We start from the raw sequence: 22,900 nt of genomic DNA, 5'->3' as shown, positions 1-22,900 counted from the left end.
ACAGAAAAGAAGGAACATCAGTTCTTCAAAGCCAGAATAAATTGATGAACTCTATGTTGACATTTATATTAGTTTGGGCCAAACCAGTCTTCTCTTGCCAGAGTTCTTAAATAGCATTTCCATGCCCTTGATCCCCTGGCTGATGGAAGAAGCCAGAATATGCTATGCATCTACCCTCTAGCCTTAAAGCAACTCCATTGGGTTCAATATATCCCCTGTTGAAATTGAAAAAAAAAAAAACCAAGAGAAACAACTCTTAAACCTTTATGACCACGGCTCTGGGTTCCTTCTTGGATTCAAGGCAATTGGCTGATTTCCCTTCAATTTCTTTAGAAGGAGCAGCAAGCCAAATGAAGTAAACACTTTCTACTTATGACTACTTGGTTGAAATGGAAACTACTACAGGAGAATTTGGAATCTACAATTTGGAATCCTCAACTACAGGAGCTGGAATCACCCAGGAATGTAATGTGAAGGGATTTTTGTGAGGATCAGGTTCCAGCTTTGTAGACCATTTGGAGCCAGAGCATAGTATCTCCAAGAGTTGCAACATTTATCATGGAAAGAAGTGGGCTATGACTTCATTGCTGTTCTTGTTGGGAGTACTGGTCTCAAGTCAGGAGAGGTTGATTATGCAGTCATATCCAGTTCATTTTTTAATCATTTATTGCATGTACCGTATTTTTAGGACTATAAGATGCACTGGACTATAAGACACACCTAGATTTAGAGGAAGAAAACAAGAAAAAAAAAGTTTTTGGCCTCTGCGCGTTGCGTTTTCATCCTCCCTGGCCCCCAGAAACACTTTGCAGGCCAAAAACAGGCCCATTTTTGGCCACCTAAAGCCTCCACCTGTCCCATTTTTGCCAAAAATGCGCCCATTTTTGGCTTGCAGAGTGCTTCTGGGGGCTGGGGAGGGCGAAAACGTGCCATGCGGAGGGTTCGCGCTATGCGGAGACAGTATTCGGTCTATAAGACGCACCGAAATTTTCACCCACTTTTTTTGGGGGGGGAAGTGCGTCTTATAGTCTAAAAAATATGGTAGTCTTCGACTTACAACCACAACTGGAACCCAAAGTTTTGTTAAGAAATATGGTCCCTACATGAGTCACATCCAATTTTATGACTTTAAAAATCTCAGTCACTATGAGTTAACACATCTGGTTTGCTCCATTAATTTGCTTGTTGGAATTCCCCCTGGGAAGATTGCAAATGGTGATCATATGACCTTAGGGATGCTATGATGTTTGTAAGTGCGAGGACTGGCTGTATGTCACTTTTTTCATTGCTGTAACTTTTGTTGTAGACTTTAAATTATTTCCTGTTCAAAGGGATTGATCAAGCTTATGCCTTCTTAAGGCATTTGTAAACCATTGGCTGACAGTTGTATCTTGCAATTCATGTAAAGACAGCTTCATGGGAATCAAAAAAAGTCAGGATATGAGAGTCACAATCACACAATTGAAACCCCACCCTTTTAACATATATGTTGTATCCCTGGTTAGCTTATAATAACAAAATGCAAAAAATCTATAAGTTGTTAAACATTCTAATTCGTGAGTTAGTGAAGCAGGCACTGCATGATGTGTGATACAAAGAGAATCCTTGAATTTGTTTGAATCTGCTTTAATGGTTTCCCCTAAAAATTTAGAGAGAAAAAATTATTCATTCCACGTTCAGCTGACAATTAGTACAGTATACTTCTCCAGTGTAGTATCTGGAGATGTACAATTATGTCTTCTAACATTTGTAGTAGGTCAAGAAAGTCTGCAATACCGAACTGCAAATTCAGATGAAGAAACTTCATTTTTTTATAGGTGCAGCAGACAGAAAAAAAATGACCCAAGCAAACAAATGGAACACATATATCTTTTTTTTTAAAGCTACTTTTTAGAACTTGGCACTCATTTATAAATAAATGAAGTAATATTTTAAAACTATATATGCAATGGCTAAGTTAAAATATCTGTTTTACAGCTTAAAGTTATTGAGACGTTTTTGCTGTTTTCCTCTTCTTTCTGCTATATGCAAAACATTATTTTTCATTATCCATTAGGGAAGAACCGTGGATTTCCTCACTTCCGAAACAGGATGACTTAAGATATAATGGCCTCTTATTTGAGAAACCAGAAGCTCTTGGGAATACAGAAAGAACTGCATGCTTCTTTGGTTCTTGACCAATGAGTTCAAAGTGGTGAGATTTTCATGGCTTTGGGATTAAAATGAGATACCAGCAGGAACTATATGTACACCTATGCATGATCTAGGAGTAACTAACACGAGAACCAGTTGAAGGCAGCTTCTTTAGGTTGGATATGAATAGTCCCACTCAGAGATTTCAGGTAGGGAAGGGGAATAAGACTTTGGATCAGAGGTGGGTTTCAGCAGATTCTGACCAGTTCTGGAGAACTGGTAGCGGAAATTTTGAGTAGTTCGGAGAACCGGTAGTAAAAATTCTGACTGGCCCCGCCCCCATCTATTCTCTGCCTCCCAAGTCCCAGTTGATCGGGAGAAAATGGGAATTTTTTAGTAACCTTCCCCTGGATTGGGGTGGGAATGGAGATTTTACAGTATCCTTCCCCTGCCACACCCACCTAGCCACGCCCACTAAGCGGAACCCACAGAACTGGTAGTAAAAAAGTTTGAAACCCACCACTGCTTTGGATATAAACTTCTGACAAGCAAAAGGAGGCCTAAAAACAGAACATACTGAGGTAGAAAAGTAGAGATGATCTCCATCTGTTTCTCATCCGGGTTTGGATTTACTTTGGATTCCCCCCCCCTTTTTTTTTCTGTAGAATTGCTGTGCCCATTGTCCCTACAATCCGCAAACATAATTTGATGAGCAAATATTCATATTCAGCCCGTCATCCCCATCTTTATATATTACACACCAATGCCTGCTTTTCTCATTGTGAAGACATATTGGAAAGCGCCAATTAATGTTAAGTGAATTGCTGCAGTTGTTAAGTTGGGAACATGGTTGTTAAGTGAATCTGTCTTCCCGTTAACTTTGCTTGTCAGAAGGTGGCAAAAGGTGATCACATGACCCTGGGACACTGCAACTGTCATAAATATGAGTCAGTTGCCAAATGTCTCAATTTTGATCCCATAACCATGGGGATGCTGCAATGGTCATAAGTGTGAAAACCGGTCATGTCACTTTTTTCAGTGCCATTGCAACTTCAAACGGTCATTAAATGAACTGTTGTAAATGAAGGACTACCTGTACATGCCTTATTTTTTTGCATTTACAACACAGTCGTGCCAGATCTCGCCAACGCTGATGCAGTTGCTTTTCGAAGTTAGCTTTCTTCTCTAGGAAGTCAAACTTCTGGTAATGCTTAATGAGTTCATTGTTTCAGCTTCTTTTCCATGCCATTGTATGGCTGTGTCAGGTTGTTAGTTTCGTTTTGCTTTGTTTTAACGGCTAGCACAATTTGGCAGCTGGGCATCAAGGCAGAGTTAAAAATAATGATTGGGTGATTATTCACAGCTGTACAGTTGTGCAGGTATGCAATCAAAAATAGCTGTAGAAAGGAAATGGAGAAAAAAAAGGAAGTTACTACTGATTTTCTTCCCACTAAGCTCTTTGCTGCTGCTTAAGGTCAGGGGAGAATGTTGTAAAATGAGCTTCTCTAGCTGAAAATTACTTCCAAGGGTAATAGTTAACAAGTCTGAAATGCTTATGGAAAAAGTGTTACTCTTGTTTAACAAACAACATTCAGCGTTGTATAGGATTGCATTCTTTCCAGCTGGAACATCCGATTCAAAATATTTAGGTTAGGAAGGATAGCATTATGGTGAATGAGATTATCAAGTCTGGAGAAGTTTTTTTGCATGTGATCGGAAGATAAGAGCAAGGAAGTAGTTCTGCAGTGCCTTCAGCTTTCTTATTTTAGCCCTGCAGCCTGAACAAAGGTCAAGGATTATTGGAAAAATGATATAAAACTTCATGAAGATTAGAATAGAGTCTATTTTTTTGGTATTATTTACACAGCTTGCTGTGAAGATTATTTTCAGTGTTTTATATTTATACAATAGGAACTGAATACAATAGGAAACCAAGTCAAATATTCAATATAAATATGCATAATAAATATATAGATATAGTCATTTAGCATAGCTCCATGGTGAGATAGGCAGCAAACAAATTTAACAAACAAACAAATAAATAAAAGAAACATGTAGGTAGTTATTTTCTGTCCATTTTGAAAAAAAGGTGACTTTATGCAGATCTGCATTTTTATTCACTTTCTCTATTTAAAAAAAAAAACACACATTTTTTCCCTCACAACATTTCAGTTCTTTGGTCTTTCTGTTTAGCTTTTTTCAGTCCCATACAGATAGTCCTGGCTTGACAACTGCCTCATTTAACAACAGATGACTTGAAATTACAATGGTGTAAACAAAAGAGCTTTGTGACAAATCCTCACATTTATAACTATTGCAGCATCCCACAATCACAGGGTAGCCATTCAGGGGCTCCGCAACCAGCACACGCTCACAACCATTGCAACATTCCACATCATGTGATTGGCATTTGTGTGCTTCACAGTTGGCTTGAGACAAGCAAAGATAATAGAGAAGGCAGAAGTAAAATCGTAAGTTGTGATCATGTGAGATGATTCACTTAATGACCAATGCTGGTCTCAGTTGTGGTCACTAAATGAGGACTACTTGTACTTTTGTCCTGATGAAACTTGTGACTGAGACTAGAGGTAATCTTTCTGGCAAAGATTACATGGCAGTATTGTTTTATAAAATGTACCCTGTTTTCCCCAAAATAAGACATCCACTCATATTAAGCCCAATTGGGCTTTTGAGCACATGGCAGTAAGGCAAAGTGCTTATTTTAGGGTTCAAAAAAATATAAGACAGGGTCTTATTTTTGGGGAAACACGGTATTTTCAGTACAATCAAAAACTATAACAAAAAGTAGGCTAAATATGGAGAGCGATAAAACAATGAAAATGCCCACAACTTAATATCTGTTTTATATTACACATATTATGAATATGCCATTCATTAAAAAAAAAAAAATCATAGGATTTCCTGACCTCCATGTTTCCTCAAATGTGCAAGTTATTTGCTTTAAAAAAAATCTCAAAATTTCTTAGTGAAAACTATTGCCTAAATCACTATGTTTTGTTTCTCTTTCATCTCTATCTTGAAGTTTCACATGTGTTAAGTAAGCAAAGAAGCAAGGGCAAAAAAAAATTGATGGTACCTGGCTTTCTTGATTTTTTGGACAGTTTATTTATTTAGAATATGGCATATCATACATTGACTAGTAATATATAGTAACATTTCACCTAGATTAGTAAAACACTATAAAATATAAATGTTAAAAAGATCTATGTTCAAATACCGATGTCTAGGCCATCTAACTACTGAAGGGCAGCATCATTTATATTTTTTAAAAAAATCAAATACTGGTCCGGTATATTGCTTCAATTTACAGGCACTCACAATGTGACCTGCAGTTTGATGTGGGGCCCTATAGTTGCACTGAGGGAAAGATACTAGGCCTCATTTATACAGTGAGTTCTGACAAACACTGTATGGGGTGCAAATCCTATTCAGGATTGTTCATTGCTGAAGTAGTAGTTCAAAGACTGGCACCAATTATATGTCTTCCTATGTCTGGGCATTCAGCGACCCATTTGGCTTTTCCATTTGGAATTGAGTTCAAGTTGTTGGGCAGATGTTCCTGGATTTCAGTCTTCTGGCTGATAAGTGAGAAAAGTCAGCATGCAGTGGTAGTAATGAATTGTTCATATTTTTGGGGTATTCTCTCACTAGTGCATCTTGCCTTCGTAAAGCTGGTAGTGCTAGATAGCTCAGAACAGGAAGCCAGCAAGTCAGAGTGGTTTTAATACATCTGCTAATAATCCTCATGGTATCATTGAGTCTGGCATCTAACTTACTAGTATGGCGGCTGTTAAGCCATAGAGAGGCGCAGTATTCTGCGGTGGAGTAGACCAACCTTAGGACTGATGACCTGAGGGTGGACAGTATGATTTTTAAAGGAGGATGATCATAAACTATGATCATCAGGACTGGGTGAGAAGGTAATGGCATGGAAGCTTAACAGCCACAAATGCTATTCATTCATTCGAAAACAAAGCAAAAACATGCAAATCTTCACATTGGTGGAAATGTGTGTTAATGTGAAGATTAGTCGATGTGTCCTGGGCTGCCATATTCTCTTGAGCCCGCATTGATGATCACGATATGAAGAATGCCAGCCATTCTGAAGACTTCCTGTTGACCATGTAGCCTCAAAGGTTCTTTTTTTCCCCTTTTTGTCTTAAAAGATTGACTAGAGAGACAAACAACCCTGTAAATCATACATTGGCACAGCATATAATTTAGTCCTGTCTATATCTGTAACTAAAATGTTACTTTTAGCGAATGTAAGCGGAGATTTTCTTCCTTTTACAATAATGTTATTATGTGGCATGTCATTCTACACTTTCCTAAAACCTTGTATATTGCAGTAAAAACACAGCTGTGGGAAGGAAATACAGAAACCAGAACACCCATGATAGCAACGTCTCGGCTGTTTCACTCTGGATCCAGTGGAAGAAAAAAGTTTGTTGTAATTGTGTTAATTTGGTGATCAAAGCACAGATCAACTACTGTATCATGATCTGTTTTTCTTAAAGTTGTGGGGTATTATTTAAAAACTCTTAACAAAAAGCAGTAAAGTGAAGTTATACATTGACACATTGGCCAGGGTAATAACAAATGCATAGTTATCAATGGAAAATAATCTTTTAGTAAAATTCCAGTAGATATTTGCTAACCTAAAAGAATGATGTTGAATAAAACTAGTTTCTGATTATCATTTCATATACAGTACTGTAAATTTTCACTGTTTAAAAACAGAAAATTAAAAATAGTTTATTTTTAAAAAATGGTTACTAGAAATATCAGAACTCCATCAGTGTATTTACAACCTGATATAACTGCACAGGTAAATGCATCTCTACTGAAGCTTTATTGCATAGTACGTGACCGAACTTAGCTTGATCTTTTTTATCTTGAAAAAGCACAGTGGAGTCAGGTCTGGTTAGTTCTTAGATGAAGACTACCAGTGAAAATCCTGGCAAAAACAGGACAAGCAAAAACCCATCAACTGTCAAGAGAAGTCAGTGACAAGTCACATCCTATTTTTGCCTAGAAAACAGCAAAGACATAAGATCCCAAGGAGTGAAAAATCAAGTCAAGAGACTCATTTTTAACTATCAAACATGAATTGTGCCTGAGTTGGAAGTTTATGGAGAAAGCATCCAGAAAAATACTACTGTGGGGAAATCTTAACGGACTGCAATGGTTAGCTCCATCCCTCTTAACATGCATTTCATTTTTCTATCAAAATGCATTTCATGTTAAGAGGTAGTCCTCGACAGGGTGGGGTTCTACTTACCTTTATTACTGGTTTGCAACGGAGCCTCATGCGCGCGCTTCTGCGCATGCTCAGAAGCTTCCTGATAACGTTGCGGTTGGTGGGCAGAGCCTCCCGCCGGTTTTACTGCCGGTTTTATAGAACTGGTCTGAACTGGGGGCAACCCACCACTGGTCCTCGACTTACAGCTGTTAATTTAGCGATTGCTCAAAGTTTCAGCGACACTGAAAAGTGACTTATGATCATTTTTCACACTTCCGACTGTTGCAGCAGCCCCATGGTGACATGATCAAAATTCTGACGCTTGACAACTTGTTCATATTTATGTTAATTGCATTGTTTTGGGGATCACGTGATCACCTTTTGCAACCTTCTGACCAGCAAAATCAATGAGAAAGCCAGATTCACTCAATAACCATGTTACTAACTTAACAACTGCAGTGGTTCACTTAACAACTATATCAAAAAGGTTGGTGAAACAGGGCAAAATTCACTTAACAAATGTCTCCCTTAGCAACAGAGATTTTGGGCTCAATTGGGGTTGTAAGTGGAGGGCAACCTGTAGTTGAATGTCATATTTTCTGAATATTGTCTGCACATGTTTTCTATAGCTTTGAAAATGAAGGCAGTAGAGCTAGATACTGTAGCTAAACATGACAGTACATATTTATGTTTATTTTGTAGAATGCTGTATCTGTATAATTCCACCAAAATTTTAAAAAATGCATGGAAATATGAGAACAATAATATGGGAAGACTATGATCTTTTTCCCCCCATCTTTGGTACAAAGCAGAAGGAGGAATTTGATGTCTGGAGAACTGGAACTCTAAATGTATTGAGAAAAAAGAGACTGAACCAAGAATTCTCATGAAGTAGGAATGGGAAAATAGAAGAGGGAAACTGCCTAAATGTGTTATTAAACCAAATCAAGATGACCACTGGTGAGACTGCTTAACACAAAATTCCAAAACTTAAGCCACTCTGCTCATAATCACTAACAACATGTCACAAAGGTAATGCATGCTTACCTTAGCTTAACCAGGCTGCCTTTAATGATTCCAAGGCTAAACTACATATTGTGTGTGTACCAAAAAGCAAACAGCCATGAAATTAAGATGATTTCCCTAAAGAAAGTTTATTATAAATCTAAACAAAAGTCTTTTGCATTGGCAGGCTTCCCCACTTTGTCAACCATGAATTGTCAACTACAGCTAAAACCAACCCTTGATAGCCACTCCACCATTTCCCTGGACCCCCAATTAAACTATGTCAATCCAGTGGTGGGTTTCTACTGGTTCGCACCGGTTCGGGCGAACTGGTAGCAGCGGCAGCCAGAGGCTCTGCCCACCTGCCCGGACGTCACCATGGACGCTTTGCGCATACACAGAAGTGCTGTGTGCAAGCGAAGCGAGCGCACGCACGCTCACAGTTCCAAACCGGTAGCAAAGGTAAGTGAAACCCACTACTGTATCTATCTAACATACCTGATTATATATCTGCGGAAGTCCCTGGCCAAAAATGATAGGGTCAAGATAAAAAATTATATTTATTGAACAAATAACTGATTAAATGTAACTATTCTCTGTTATACAAACCATTCTGCTGGACAAAGATAGAGATACACCATCTCCTCTTTCCTTCTAGCAGAAATGGAAGGGGGGGAAGCAAATAAAAAAGGCAAGAAGAAGATACGAGAAGAAACGAGGAAAGAGAAAAATGGATAGAGTTTTGATAAGGGTGGTAACTGAGCCTGAAAGAAAAGAAAACCTTATGTAGGGTTTTACAAGTGGGTTAAATTCACCAGGAAACCACTCCACTCAAACAACAGCTAATCTCCACGCTAGTCTTCAAAGATATCCACATTTCGCAGCAGTGATGCTTACAGCCATTGCTACAGTTCGTTCATTCCTGTTTCTAGCAGTTTTTGCTCTTACTGGTGATGTTGGATTATCCTCATTCACAGGTGTCTCTCAATTGGTATCCTATACTATTGGTAGGATATACAGATTTGCTGATCATTAATTGGCCCAGAGATTAAGGGGCTCAGAACAAAGGAAATGGGGAATTGTGAATTACTAAATTTGTTTTTTCTTTGTTGTGATGAAAGTTGAACAATCATATCATTTTCTTTTCTTAGAAGTAAGAAGTTATTCTTACTTCTCTCTTCAGCTCTTTCTTTTCTTCTTTCTTTTTCCCTGCACTTTTTTACTTTTCCCTATTCTTTTTTTCCCCTTTAAGTTTAGTCTGCATTATTATTTTTTCTATGTTTCTATTATATTTTACTATTATAATCCAAATTCTTAATAAAAGTTACGTGTGTGTGTTGCGATAGAATGTAGTGAGGAGGGTGGGGGATGCATTCCAGAGGACTCATATTTACCTCAGGCCTAATATCGTGTGTGAGAGAAAGAGGACCAAGACAGCTCCTCCCTAATAGTTGACATAGTATGTGGTAGATGCAGATAATAAGAGTCCTCAGTCTGGCAAGATTTTGTTTATAGGTTTGAAACAATAAAGAAGTCAGTTTGGAAGAACTGCAACCTGTCATTCTTGGTTTTGGGACACACACACACACGTACGTTATACACTTGTGCATTTTCTGGGGGAGGGGGAGCTTGAATTGTACTATGGTAGGGAGAATAGAGATGTGGTTGCTCAGTGGCTAAAATGCTGAGCTTGTCAATCGAAAGATTGGCAGTTCAGCGGTTCGAATCCCTAGTGCCACGTAACGGGGTGAGCTCCCGTTACTTGTCCCAGCTTCTGCCAACCCAGCAGTTCGAAAGCACATAAAAAATGCAAGTAGAAAAATAGGGACTACCTTTGCAGTAGTGGGTTTCAATTTCATTTGCTACTGGTTCGCTCATGTGCACGCTCACGTGCTACGCTTCTGCGCATGCAAAAATGGAGATGAGCACCGCTCCCTAGAGTCGGAAACAATTAACACATATGTGTGAGGGGAACCTTTAGCTTTACCTTTAAGGAGAAAGATGTTTTTACTTCCTTCTTCTATCCCATGAAAACAGTATAGCTAGATTCCCTCCTTTGTGCCAAGCAAAACAGGAACCATGCAAAGGCAAACTTCATAACTATATATGTGACATTTAATTTGGTTCTTAGTGACAAAATAGTTCATAAAAGAGTAGAGGTAGGAAACTCTGCTCTAAAATATACTGGGACTTTACAAAATTAAGTCAGTGCTTTAAATTGTAACTGAATCATGAAATGAAACCCCATCTTTCTTGGTGTCCTATGGGCTTATGTTAAGAATTATGTGCTATGCTGTAAATTAATTGTAGTTTCCAATTATGCCAAGAAGCAGAGGAGAAAAGAGGCAGTTGGAAGTTTATGACCAGAGTTAATAAACAGAATCAAGGGATCTTTTTTTTCTTTTTACGGAAGTGAATAAGAAAGGAAAAAATGGTGAAGAGCACACTTATCACCTATTTCTAGAAGATATCTCAAGGTGAATTTAGCTACGTAGTGAAGACACGTAGGGAAACCAAATTCTGTAGGATAGCTCTACAGAGATTTTAGGTCAGATTGGGTCATACAAGAATATAATGTTATAAAAAACAACCATAAAAGAGAAAGTCAGTGTTCTTTGTAGTTTATTGCATAATGTCAAATATCCCCCTCCTCCTCCTCCTCCTCTCTCTCTCTCTCTCTCTCTCTCTCTCTCTCTCTCTCTCTCTCTCTTTCTCTCTCTCCCTCCCTCCCTCTCCAGTTTTCAGAAAGAAGGTTAATTACTCTGAAACCAAGGTGACCAAACTGGAGATGATCAAACAACCAAAAAGAAACTTAGCAAGGACTTTCTACTATGTAATATCCGCATTGCATTCCCACATGACCTTTCCTTTGCTATCAGGGAAAATGAAAATTTTGGGGAAGGAAGGCATCACATTGAGGGTAAGAGAGATGTTCTTGTAGGATGGACCCAATCCTTTTGTAATGAATTCATTTCCTTTTGTACTGTGCATCCTTTGAGAGGGAGGTTTTCTCTCTGTGGGTGATTTGATCATTAGAAACAGATGTATTTGTGATGGATATGTAAATGATGCAAAGGTTGCACACATCATGCTCCATCTAAGTAGAGTAGCAGATGGGGTTGGCCATCTGGACAGGTAGAGCAGTGGGGTCTTAATACATGAATGAGACTGTCATATCAGATAGATATATCTAGACATTTTACAGTACTAGACAACATTTTGATACAGCTGATTATAAAAGAGAGATGGTCTCCACTTGAACCGTCGTCAAACCAGACTGCTAGTGCATAAAATAAAAAAGCGGCAAAATAGTTTTTTAACCGATCCTGAGAAAAATTCACAGGTTCTAAACAGCACACAGCTCTGAAGGGTGTAAACTTTTCAGAAAATAGTATAATGTATGGGACCAAGGGACATGGTGGCTCAGTGGCTAAGACTCTGAGCTTGTCGATCGAAAGGTCGGCAGTTCAGCGGTTTGAATCCCTAGTGCCGTGTAACAGGGTGAGCTTCTGTTACTGATGCCAGCTTCTGCCAACCTAGCAGTTCAAAAGCACGTAAAAAATGCAAGTAGAAAAATAGGGACCACCTTTAGTGGGAAGGTAACAGCGTTCCGTGCGCCTTTGGTGTTTAGTCATGCCGGCCACATGACCACGGAGACGTCTTCGGACAGCGCTGGCTCTTCAGCTTTGAAATGGAGATGAGCACCTCCCCCTAGAGTCGAGAATGACTAGCACATATGTACAAGGGGAACCTTTACCTTTACCTATGGGACAAATGTTGGAAAAAGAGGTAGTAATAGCAATCAGAAGACAAGAAGGCCATAAAAAAGGCCCAAGCCAGCAGTTTAAAAAGGGTAAGATGTGTAGATATCAATATATCTATATATCCAGTACAGGAAACCTCTATGTCAAGATGGGAAAATTATAGTACTTGTCAATGAGAAGATAGATATAATGAGTCTAATGGAAGCCCGGTGAAATGAATCAAAGGAATATGCTAATTCTTAGATACAAACTTTATAGACAAACTAGGAAAGGCTGCACTGATGGAGGGGTTTCTCTTTTATTGATGGGTTGGGGGAAGTCAAATTCTAACATGTCAGAAGACTAAACTTCTACATAGAACCACTATAACTAGCAATATCTTGTGATGGGTGTAAATTAGCTCTAAGAATGTACAATTGCCAACTGATAAAAATATTAGGACAATCCCGTGATGTTGAAAGAATTTAGGGAAGCATGACAAGAAGAAGCTCTTGTAATTATGTAAGTCTTTTATCTTCTTGTAGACTAAGTACAATTATGTTCATGCCAAGCCAAAGAAACTAAATTTGGAGATAACCTGTTGTGCCAAAAACTTGGTCCTGGAACCAATCAGAGGGGAGGGAAGACTTAATCCTAAATAACAGTCATGATTTGGTGCAAGATGCATTTAACAAACCTATAAAGGCAAACCTGCTAACAGAATCCAACCAATCACATTTAATTCCCAAAGGAGAATTAAAAAAAAAAAAATAGCAGGCTAGTGAGAAAGAGACTGAGAAGAAAAGAGGGCTAGGTCTTTTCATACTGCCTGCCTGGAGGTTATTTAAAATCACAATAATTGTAGGCCATCTAGAATCTATATACTTCTAAAACTCTTCTGTCTGTGACTTTTAACTGGGCAAAACGGTGCCTCATAGGATAACACTTTTCCAACCACTGTTCTCTCAAATGGACTATTTTATAGAATACCAGGATCTATTATTCTTGTAAGAATTGTAGGAAGTTAGCACCCACCCCTTTCCTGGAAGAATGAAATATTTTAGGAAATATTAAAAAGGCAGAATATTATATTTCCCTGGATGAGAAATGGAGAAACATGTTGTCGAGCCTAGCAACCTGCTCGACATCGCTAACGCGTGCTGAAAGCATCGAGGGACATATACGGACTTGGTGATGGTGGCACTGGGTGAAGGCGGTCATATGCAGAGTGTGGGGTGGTGGTATCGGGTGCGACGGGATTAGGTCCTTTCCAGATGACGCAGCAAACAGCACCTTCCAGAACACGCTGAGGCCACTTACGTGCTAACGAGGGTGTGGTAATAAACGAGGGCGCGGTTTAAATGAGTTAATGGAAGGATGGGCTATATAAACGCCCCGTTCCTGGTGTAACGTAGCACCGATTTCAATCGTGTTTACGAATCACAGTGTGTAGCCGGATGCGGATGCGAATAAACCAGCGTGCCAAAAAGAGCTGAATAAGGCTGTTGCTGTGTTTTGATTGCGTCTCGCACGGCCGTCCTGAGAGGAAATCGGTTTGTTTTAAAGACAAAGCAGCTTCCTGCCTCCCCTGCACACACCTTTGTTAATGGGCCATAATCTGCAAAACACAATGGGACCCATCTAAGACAGAAACTCACCACATGGCACCTGGGAAGATTATAGGATATTTCTTCCTACAGAATGAAATTTTGAAAAGTTCTTGCCACTTCAATGCTGCTGTGGTTTAGCGCCGTCAACATGCTGCTGCAGTCATGCGATCCTCATTTACAAGTTTCCCTGAAGTTTTCCCACAACTTAGCGAAGAAACCTGGGAAACTTGGAGGGAAAAATGTCTGTGGGGTTCTCATGACCGCAGCTGATGATGGGAGCCCGGCAAGCGTTTTGGACCAGCATTCTCTATTTAGCTAAGTAAATATATCCAAAAGGATGACCCAGAAGGTCACAAGTTGTCTAGTGTTTTCCAAATCCAGGAAGACACCCAGCATGGCTTTTCTAGGAGGGTCCAGGAAGCTGTCAGCATTAAGAAGGCTTCCTTCAGGAAATGGAAAACCTAACAAAAAAAGTACCAAAAAAAAAAAAAAAAGGATACTAAGGTGGCAAAATCATGATAATGGTAATAAAGAATTGTTTTAAATAATGTGGAAGCCATATGGTAAGAATATTAAAAAAGGCAACACAAAGTTGTTTAAATAGCAGAACATTCTCACTCAGGCCATTAAAAAGCAAAGGAAGAAAAGGCATGTTCCCTTAAAATAGGGAGATTGTGGAAAAATAGAAGGAATATTTTGTGTCTGTCATTAGAACAATTTTTTTTTACACAGTGGAAGCCTAAGCTTTTATTACCTTTCTTAAGAAGGAAATTGGAACATCTAAGGTAAATTGAGACAATGAGAATATATTTTAAGACATCTTGAAACTACATTGCGACAAACCTCTGAGACCTGATGACATTCAGCCAAGAGCTCAAATAAAACTCAAATAAAAAGTTACTGAGCTCCTAGGAAAATATGTAACTTGTCATTTCCACATGCCTGAAGACTAGAAGATACCTAGTAGTTGTTTTTTTTTAAGTAACCCAAGAGCTGTTTGGGAAATAGGGCAAATCAGCTTAACATCTGTTTCAGGCAAATAAATAAAAATGGTAATCAATGAATATAAATGTACCCACAGAGAGGAACAGGTTTTAGTGAAGGACAATCAGTATGAATTCCATAAAGGTGACTACTGTATTGCTAACTTTTAATCTAAAAGTTCTTGAAAGTCTTGGTTGTTAACTCAATGAGGTTGCCGTGTTAGTTTTTGACAGCTTTGTAAAAGGGAAATTCTATGCTAGGGATCATTAAGAAAAGGACTAAAAATAAAAACGTCACAGTTGCAATACTGTTATACAAATATGTGGTAGCTAAACATTTGGGACACAATTACATTTTATTTATTTTATTATTTATTATTCATATTTCTATGCCGCCCACTCTCCGAGGACTCTGGGCAGCTTACACCAAAGACAGTATACTAAATAGCATATTGCCCCCCAACAATCTGTCCTCATTTTATCCACCTCGGAAGGATGGAAGGCTGAGTCAACCTTGAGCCGGTGAGATTTGATCCGCTGATCTGCTGAACTAGCAGTCAGCTGAAGTAGCTGCAGTACTGCACCCTAACCACTGCGCCACCTCGGCTCATTTTCATCACTGCATTGGAAAAAGGTATAGAGGTAATCCTTGACTTAGAAACCAGTCGTTTAGCAGCCATTTGAAGTTACAAATGGAAATGAAAAAAATGGTATGATAGGATCCTTGCACTTATGACTGTTGCAGCATCCCCACAGTCACATGATCAAAATTTGGGCACTTGGCAACCGGCATGTATTCATGGGAGTTGCAGCATCCCAGGCAGTGGTGGGTTTCAAAATTTTTTATTACCGGTTCTGTGGGTGTGGCTTGGTGGGCGTGGCATGGCTTGGTGGGTGTGGATTGGTGGGCGTGGCAGGTGAAGGATACTGTAAAATCTTCATTCCCACCCCACTCCAGGGGAAGGTTACTGCAAAATCCCCATTTCCTCCTGATCAGCTGGGACTTGGGAAGCAGAGAATAGATGGGGGCAGGGCCAGTCAGAATTTTTACTACCAGTTCTCTGAACTAGTCAAAATTTCCGCTACCAGTTCTCCAGAACTGGTCAGAACCTGCTGAAACCCACCTCTGATCCCAGGGTCATATAATTGCCATCTGTGACTTTCCCAGCTGGCTTCCGACAAGCAAAGTCAATGGGGGAAGCCAGATTTGCTTAATGACTACCTGATTCGCTTAACAACTGTGGCAAAAGTTGTAAAATTGTGTGATTCACTTAACAACTGCCTTGCCTTAGCTATGGAAATTTTCATCCCAAGTTGTTGTAAGTTGAGGACTATATAATACAGGTAGTCCTCGACTTACAACTGTTCATTTAGTGACCTTTTGAAGTTATGACAGCACTGAAAAAGTGACTTATGACCATTTTTCAGATTTACCACCTTTGTAGCACCTCCATGATCAAAAATCCAAATGCTTGGCAACTGGTTCATACTTATGACCGTTGCAGTGTCCCAGGGACATGTGATCACCTTTTGCAACCTTCTGACAAGCAAAATCAATGGGGTTAAGATTCACTTAACCATCGTGTTGCCAACTTATCAACTGCAGTGATTCACTTAACAACTATGACAAGAAAGGTCGTAAAATGGGGCAAAACTCAAATGTCTCACTTAACCACAAATGCCTCACTTAACCAGCAATTTTGGGCTCAATTGTGGTTGTAAGTTGAGGACTACTTGTATAGCTTTAAAAATGCAGAAGAGGGTAATCATAAGGATCAGTGGTTCAAATACATTCTATAAGAAAAAAAGAATGCGTGGGACATTTTAGCTTGGAAAAAAGGTAGCCAAAGGAAGAGATGATTGAAATCTTCAAAATCATGCATGATATGGAGTAAGTGGATAGTAAGAGGTTTTCCACCTCTCAAAACATTAGGGCCAAGCATTAGTTACCTTATATTATAATTTCAATTTTATTAATTGAAAAGAGATTGAAAACTGAGAAAAGGGAGCACTTTTGTTTAAGAACTTCCATAGATATGAAATAGAGACGTCTGCAAAGAGATTTGTTCACATTCTTTTCTGGAGAAGGGGCAGAAGGAAAGCCAATATATATATATATATATATAAAAAATAAATAAATAAATTGCCTTAAAATTTCACCAAAAAAGATTTATAGCAAAACCAAAAACTTTTCCTCCGGTCTTTTGTCCCGGAATCATGGGTTTGCTTTTTAAGCTAGAGAATGTCAGTATTATTGTATGTTTTAAAAAACAGAAATCTGAATTAAAAACTGAAGAAGGTCTACTAATTAAAATTTGGCAATCGATAAGGGTGAGCTTGAAGGTGCAAATGAAATCTGAGTTTGGAAAAAAGCAGTGGGAAGTCCTGTCTCCTCCTGTGCATGTTTTCAGAGTCAGTAAAGCATATTTTAAAATAAAAATAATGATTAAAGTTGGTTTGAGTTGACTTGTAACATATTCAGAGAGTAAACGAATGAGCATGCACCATTGCTTCCATCCGTGTGTCATTTCTTAGTAGGACTAATACCAAGCCTTGAAGCTTTTTTTTAAAATATATAAATAGGATGACAGCTCAAAACAGTTGGGGGTGTTTTGATTGCCAATTTAACTTGTGTTTAAATTGGTGGTTATTTAAGTGTTACTAAAACATTTAGGGCCCTATTCACCAAACCATCAGTTCTTTTTGCATTTTAACAGTTTGGTGTGTCGTCTCCTGTTTGTTTTTCTGATGCCATATTATTTGCAAGTGTCTTTAACAGGATGCCAACTAATTTCAATTAAAACTTTACTCAGGAATATAAAATATAGTAAGATTCACGGCAGTGTGTATGGGCATATTCCGCATATATATATGAAAAATCCAAAGCATGGGAGTCCTCTCTCCATACAAGGTAAACAAGGCTGTGAAAATGTTGGCATTTCAAACAGATCCTTAACTAAACTAGCTGTTCAAGTGCTTGGAGGCTGTAAGGGTCTGGATGGCAAGGAACTAACTTCGGTTCAGCCCTGTTAAGACAGGGTAGCTTTGAGTTTTTAGCCCTCCAGGGTCTGGTGATTGTCATCCTTGACTTTGGATGAAGTTACACTTCCTTGGACTGAGTTGGTGTGCAATTTTTGCCACAATTTTAGTCATGATTGATTTTTCATTGCAACAACTTTAACATTGCATTTTTGTTGTGGTCCGCCAGCAGCCTGCGGAGCTGGCAGTGGAGTCGGACAGTGAGGAGACTGAGGAAGAACATGGGCCAGTCCTGGAGGCTGGGGAAGGCCCGGATGAGGGCTTTGCGTTGGAGGCAGTGATGGGGCCAGGGCCATCTGGGAGTGATGTGGGGACTCAGGAGCCTCCAGAGGCTGACAGCAGAGAGGCAGAGGAACAGGAGGAGCCTGTTCCTAGTGCACGCATGAGAAGAGCTGCCAGAAGGCAAGAGCAGCTAAAGCAAAAAGGACGACTCGGGAAAAGGCCAAGAGATGATTGGCCCCTCCCATAAGGTTTAAAAGACCAGCAATAGCTCTTAGGCTCTTTGTTGGAAAACAACGTTGATAGATTTGTTTCTTGTCTTGCTGCATTTATTTCTTGTCGGTGTCTTTTGCTTCTGAACTTTTGCCAAGAAGGCAAGGTTGCCTAATTAGACCAAGGTTGGTGATAAGGCTGAAGAATTGTGTTATGAAGAATTTATTTTGAATTAGTTTAGACTACGCTGAGAATGAGTTAATTCTCAGCTGTTCTAATAAAGTCTGTTTGTTTTGAACTGATTATATCTGATAATACCTACTTGGGCCTGGGTCACAACAATTTTTTTTTAAAAAAATAAATATTATAACCCATTTTTTCCAGGTTTTTAAAATAGAATTGCAGGATATCAACTTAATAAATAAACGTTAATTGTGATTGCAGTCTTACATTATTGCTATCTGATGCCCTATAGCTCAATCGGAAAATCTCCTGAGGGAAGTTGTGGATGCCTCCAGAAGTTGTTTTTAAGAAGAGACTGGACGACCATTTGTCTGAAATTATATAGGGCTTTCTGCCTGAGCAGGGGGTTGGACTAGAAGACATCCAAAGTCCCTTCCAACTCTATTATTCTGTTCCGTTATTCATTCTTTATGGATTTTTATTTTTTTCTTTCTTTTTTTTCCTCTGAGCCTTTTAAAAACTTACATAATTAAGCCTAGTTCTCCATATATTTTTTTAATTCCTTCCATATTAGTTATTTGCATTTTTTTAAAAAAAATTGTAATAATAATAATAATAATCATCATCATCATCATCTAAATTTTATAAAGATTTAAAGATCTTGGAATCCCTAAAACTGTAGAATTTTTTTTGAGTTTTTGGGTATGTATGACAAAACATCAAATGTGAGTTATAAAAATTAATTGATATTCCTAACACCTGTTACCATTCCTCTAACTCATCAATGTAGCGGGCTAAATAAGAAGCATATGAGAATGTCAAGATCGTATCATCTGCAAATAGATTTAAAGCATAATGTCATATCTCCCATTTTTATCCTGTTAATCTGATTATTGGATTTAAGTGCTAGTGACAGCAGTTCTGCAGCTAGGTTGAATAATAAAGGTGATAAAGGACAACCTTGGAACCTCTTAAAATTGTGCTTTAATATGAATCATAACTATTTTATCTGAGCTTTAGTTGGTCCATAAATATGTGCAATCATCTTACAAAAACCAACCCCAAATTTAAATTTAACTAATATTTATTTTAAAGATTGTATTTCCAGGAAACCCAAGGCTGGTTCATCTCAATTGCAGCAGATTCTAATTTGGTATTCTTTATATATAGTGTAATTTTTCAAATATACAGTGCCGGTCTTATTGCTGTAGCTATTTTTTACATTTTCTATATTTTTTGTTTGTTTCTCTATATCTGGGGTCTCCGAACTTGCCACTTTAAGACTTGTGGAGTTTAACTCCCAGAATTCTGGGAGTTGAAGTCTACAAGTCTTAAAATTGCCAGGTTTGGAGACTACTGCTCTATATGTACCTTGGATTTATGTTAATGTATTTACCTGATACTGTTTAATAACATTAATAAAATATATATTTACCATTTGTTGCCAGTTAGGATGTCCCAAATCAGTTTTGATGCAAGCAACTCACTGTCTCACCTGTATATTCTGGGGCCCAGCTTTGGCAATATGGATTTCACAGGTCCCTAAACATTCAAAATTGGGAAGCATATTTGAAATATCAAGAGGGATTATTCCCAAAATGTCTACAATCATGAGCATGGCCCATTACAAAACAGCCACTTATCGGAGAAGAAATTGGTGAGATAGCTGCCCATACTTCCTTTTTCCTCTGAGCATGTAGGTTCATTTACAAGCAAAAATATTGGACTGCACCCAACATTTTATGGGTTCCCCCCCCCAAGGCCTCTAGTCTAAGGGTTGCCCAAATGCATTGTGGGAAATATTGATTACTCTATGGTCTGGTGCTTTGCAACATGTCAGCCTCCCACTTTTTAAACAAAGGGAATCTTTAAAAAAAAGAAAAAGATGGCCAGGGAATCTTGTGTGCATGAAGAGAGATTTAATTTGTAACATCGGCACTACGCGGTGTAGGAAGAAATATCCTTCTGGGTTCAGCTCCAAGTGGGGAAAAAGACATTGGAAACATGGAGACAGCTTGGAAAGATGGTTTAATGGTGGACAGGATCACATGGTTTGAGTTCCTGAACAGAAAAGGGGCGAGATACAGCAAGTCCCCGGGTTTTTATGCTCTCTCTGGCTTTGAATTTCCTGGGGTTCCGAAAGAGTATCCTGATTGGTTGTCAGACTCCCAGGGGGTGGGGGTCTTAGCTAGCCTTGCTGGCTGATACAATCTTCCCAGGTGCCATGTGGTGAATTTCTGTCCTAGATGGGTCCTAATGTGTTGCAGATGAAGGTCCATTGACAAAGATTGAGTTTCTGCCTTTGGCCCATTAACAAAGGGGGGGGAGGCAGGAAGGTAGGTGGGAGTTGCTTTGTCTTTAAAACATGTTTCTCCATTTCTCAACCAGGGAAACATAATATTCTGCCTTTTTAATATTTCCTAAAATATTTCATTCTTCTAGGAAAGGGATGGGTGCTAACTTCCTACAGCGGTATTATGACATTTGCTTTCTTGATATAAATACTTTTGCAGACAATTATTATGCAGGCCAAAATTCAGTCACTTAGTTCTGACTAAAGGCTATACTGTATATGTGAACATATCTTTTCAAATGTGTAAATATTAATTGAATATTATTACTTACACTAATATTATTAATATACTTTTTCAGGTGAAGAGGCAATATTAGCCACTCAGCCCATCTATTGCCAACACTTCTTCTACAGTCTCTCTCTTCTTCTCCCCCTCTCTCTGTCTCTCTCCATCCCACCTAGGTTTTTATAATAAGTGTGTGGCAGAGACCCGAAGACCACTGGCCGGTGGGAGGTGCACATGCATTCGCAGCAGAGCTGAACTTGGGTGATGGCTTGTGTGCCATCAGAGTGGGCGCTGCATGCCACCTCTGCCATGCGTGCCATAGGTTCGCCATCACGGTCCTAGTCAATATACTGTAAAAGGTCAGGTTGGGAAAAGCAATGGTAAGGAATGGAGCAGTGGTGTCCCTCAACCTGATGCCTTTTCCATGGGTTAAGGCTGTCATTCCAAGAAAACCATGTTGGCTAGGAATGCTCATATCTGCAACCTCTACCTACCCAGAGAAGTATGCGTGGAAGCTTGCTGTAGCTTTAGAGAAGGACTCCCCCTTCCCCTTAAAATTAAGGAGAATCAGCCATTATGAGAACACATCACTTTCTCTTCGTTAACAAGCGCAGCCAGGGACCAAAGCAGATTGATGCTGACTTCAGCTCCTGCTGTATCTAAAAAGCACACTGTTGGTGTGATCAGCCAACACTTATAGTCTGTCTTTGTTTTGTGCTACCCTGAGAATGAATTATTCATAAGATTCATTTTATATGCCTATTACGTCTGGTGGCAATAGCACCATGGCTCAAGGCACCAGGAAACCTTGGCACTCAGCTAGAGGCACAATCTTGTACACCATCCAGGGGCTTATTGCACACTCTCTGGGTTAGTGAAGCAAACCTAGGGAGTTAACAGTGGCATCAGCTGTGGAGGCAGCTGTTTCGCCCACCCTCTGTGCAAGAGGAAATGTACTGCAGGGATCACTTCCCTTTCCTCCAAGCAGCGTGCAAATGAGGAGGAGCAGGGGAGAAATTTGGGTATCAAAGAAAAAAACAGTTTGCCCCTGTTGTTTGGTTCCATTTCCCATCTTTGATTCTGGGCTTATAAGGAGTTTTTAAGCAAAGCAGACCTAGTCCAAGTCCATGGCCAGCTAGGGTATTCACAACAATGATGATCGCATTCACAACAATTAATAGAGATAATAACAATAGCAGGGAATACACAAATAATTCTGGAAATCAAGCAATAATTTTTCAAGCTGCATAGGCACCTTGACTAAGCGGTTCTCTTAGAAAGCTCTTTTCTGAATCTAATAGAGCCTTTCCACAACAATGAGAGTTATTACAATTCCATCTGGTATCATTTATCTGCAGATGAGAGACGTGCAGGCGGAGAGGTCCACAATCTAATTTACTAAAATGGCAGCCTTAGATTAACTCTTGCTGTATACGGCCATGCAGCCCATTTTAATTTTGAACTGGAGCCATGCCACTAGAAGAGAGTTAAATGATTGTTGTGAGGTTGGAGGCTTCTGGGCACAGAAATGTTGTGAGTGCTTTGCGAATATCTGGTGGATTCATTTTCATGGTCTTGTTTGTTTATTTTTAATCTCTAAGGCAGCCGTTTTGAGCAGCACGAAGAAAACGTTAGCCACAAGGTTATTTAATTTGCAGCAACTAAATCTCTTTAGTACAACTTTTGCAATTTCTTATTATGCATTCCTCGGGGGTGGGGGAGGGAGAGGGACTTTTGCTGGAGTTTTGACAGCAAAATCAGGATGGGCAATGGTGGCAAATGAAAGTGGGGAGAAATGAGAGTTGAGGCTCATGGGGCTGAGCTGAAGTAATTTAAAAGACCTGCAGATGGGCTCCCAGCATATCCAGGATCTGCAGATGGACAAAGAACATGTTAGGCAAATATGATGCAACAGGAAGTCAAGAAGAAG

The 22,900-nt window shown here is 39.2% G+C and overlaps 1 long non-coding RNA gene across 1 annotated transcript; it reads left to right on the top strand.

The window, feature by feature from the left end:
- Window positions 1-8,593: 8,593 nt before the first annotated feature.
- LOC148115155 (uncharacterized) lies at window positions 8,594-21,874 on the top strand. Its single transcript, XR_015731898.1, has 3 exons — window positions 8,594-8,863; window positions 11,140-11,321; window positions 21,044-21,874. It is a non-coding gene; the product is annotated as an uncharacterized LOC148115155 (long non-coding RNA).
- Window positions 21,875-22,900: the final 1,026 nt, after the last annotated feature.

The sequence above is a fragment of the Pantherophis guttatus genome, chromosome 2, assembly GCF_059756535.1.
Source record: "Pantherophis guttatus breed Tessera chromosome 2, ASM5975653v1, whole genome shotgun sequence".
NCBI classification, from domain to species: domain Eukaryota; kingdom Metazoa; phylum Chordata; class Lepidosauria; order Squamata; family Colubridae; genus Pantherophis; species Pantherophis guttatus.
This window is presented reverse-complemented; position numbering and strand designations above follow the sequence as displayed.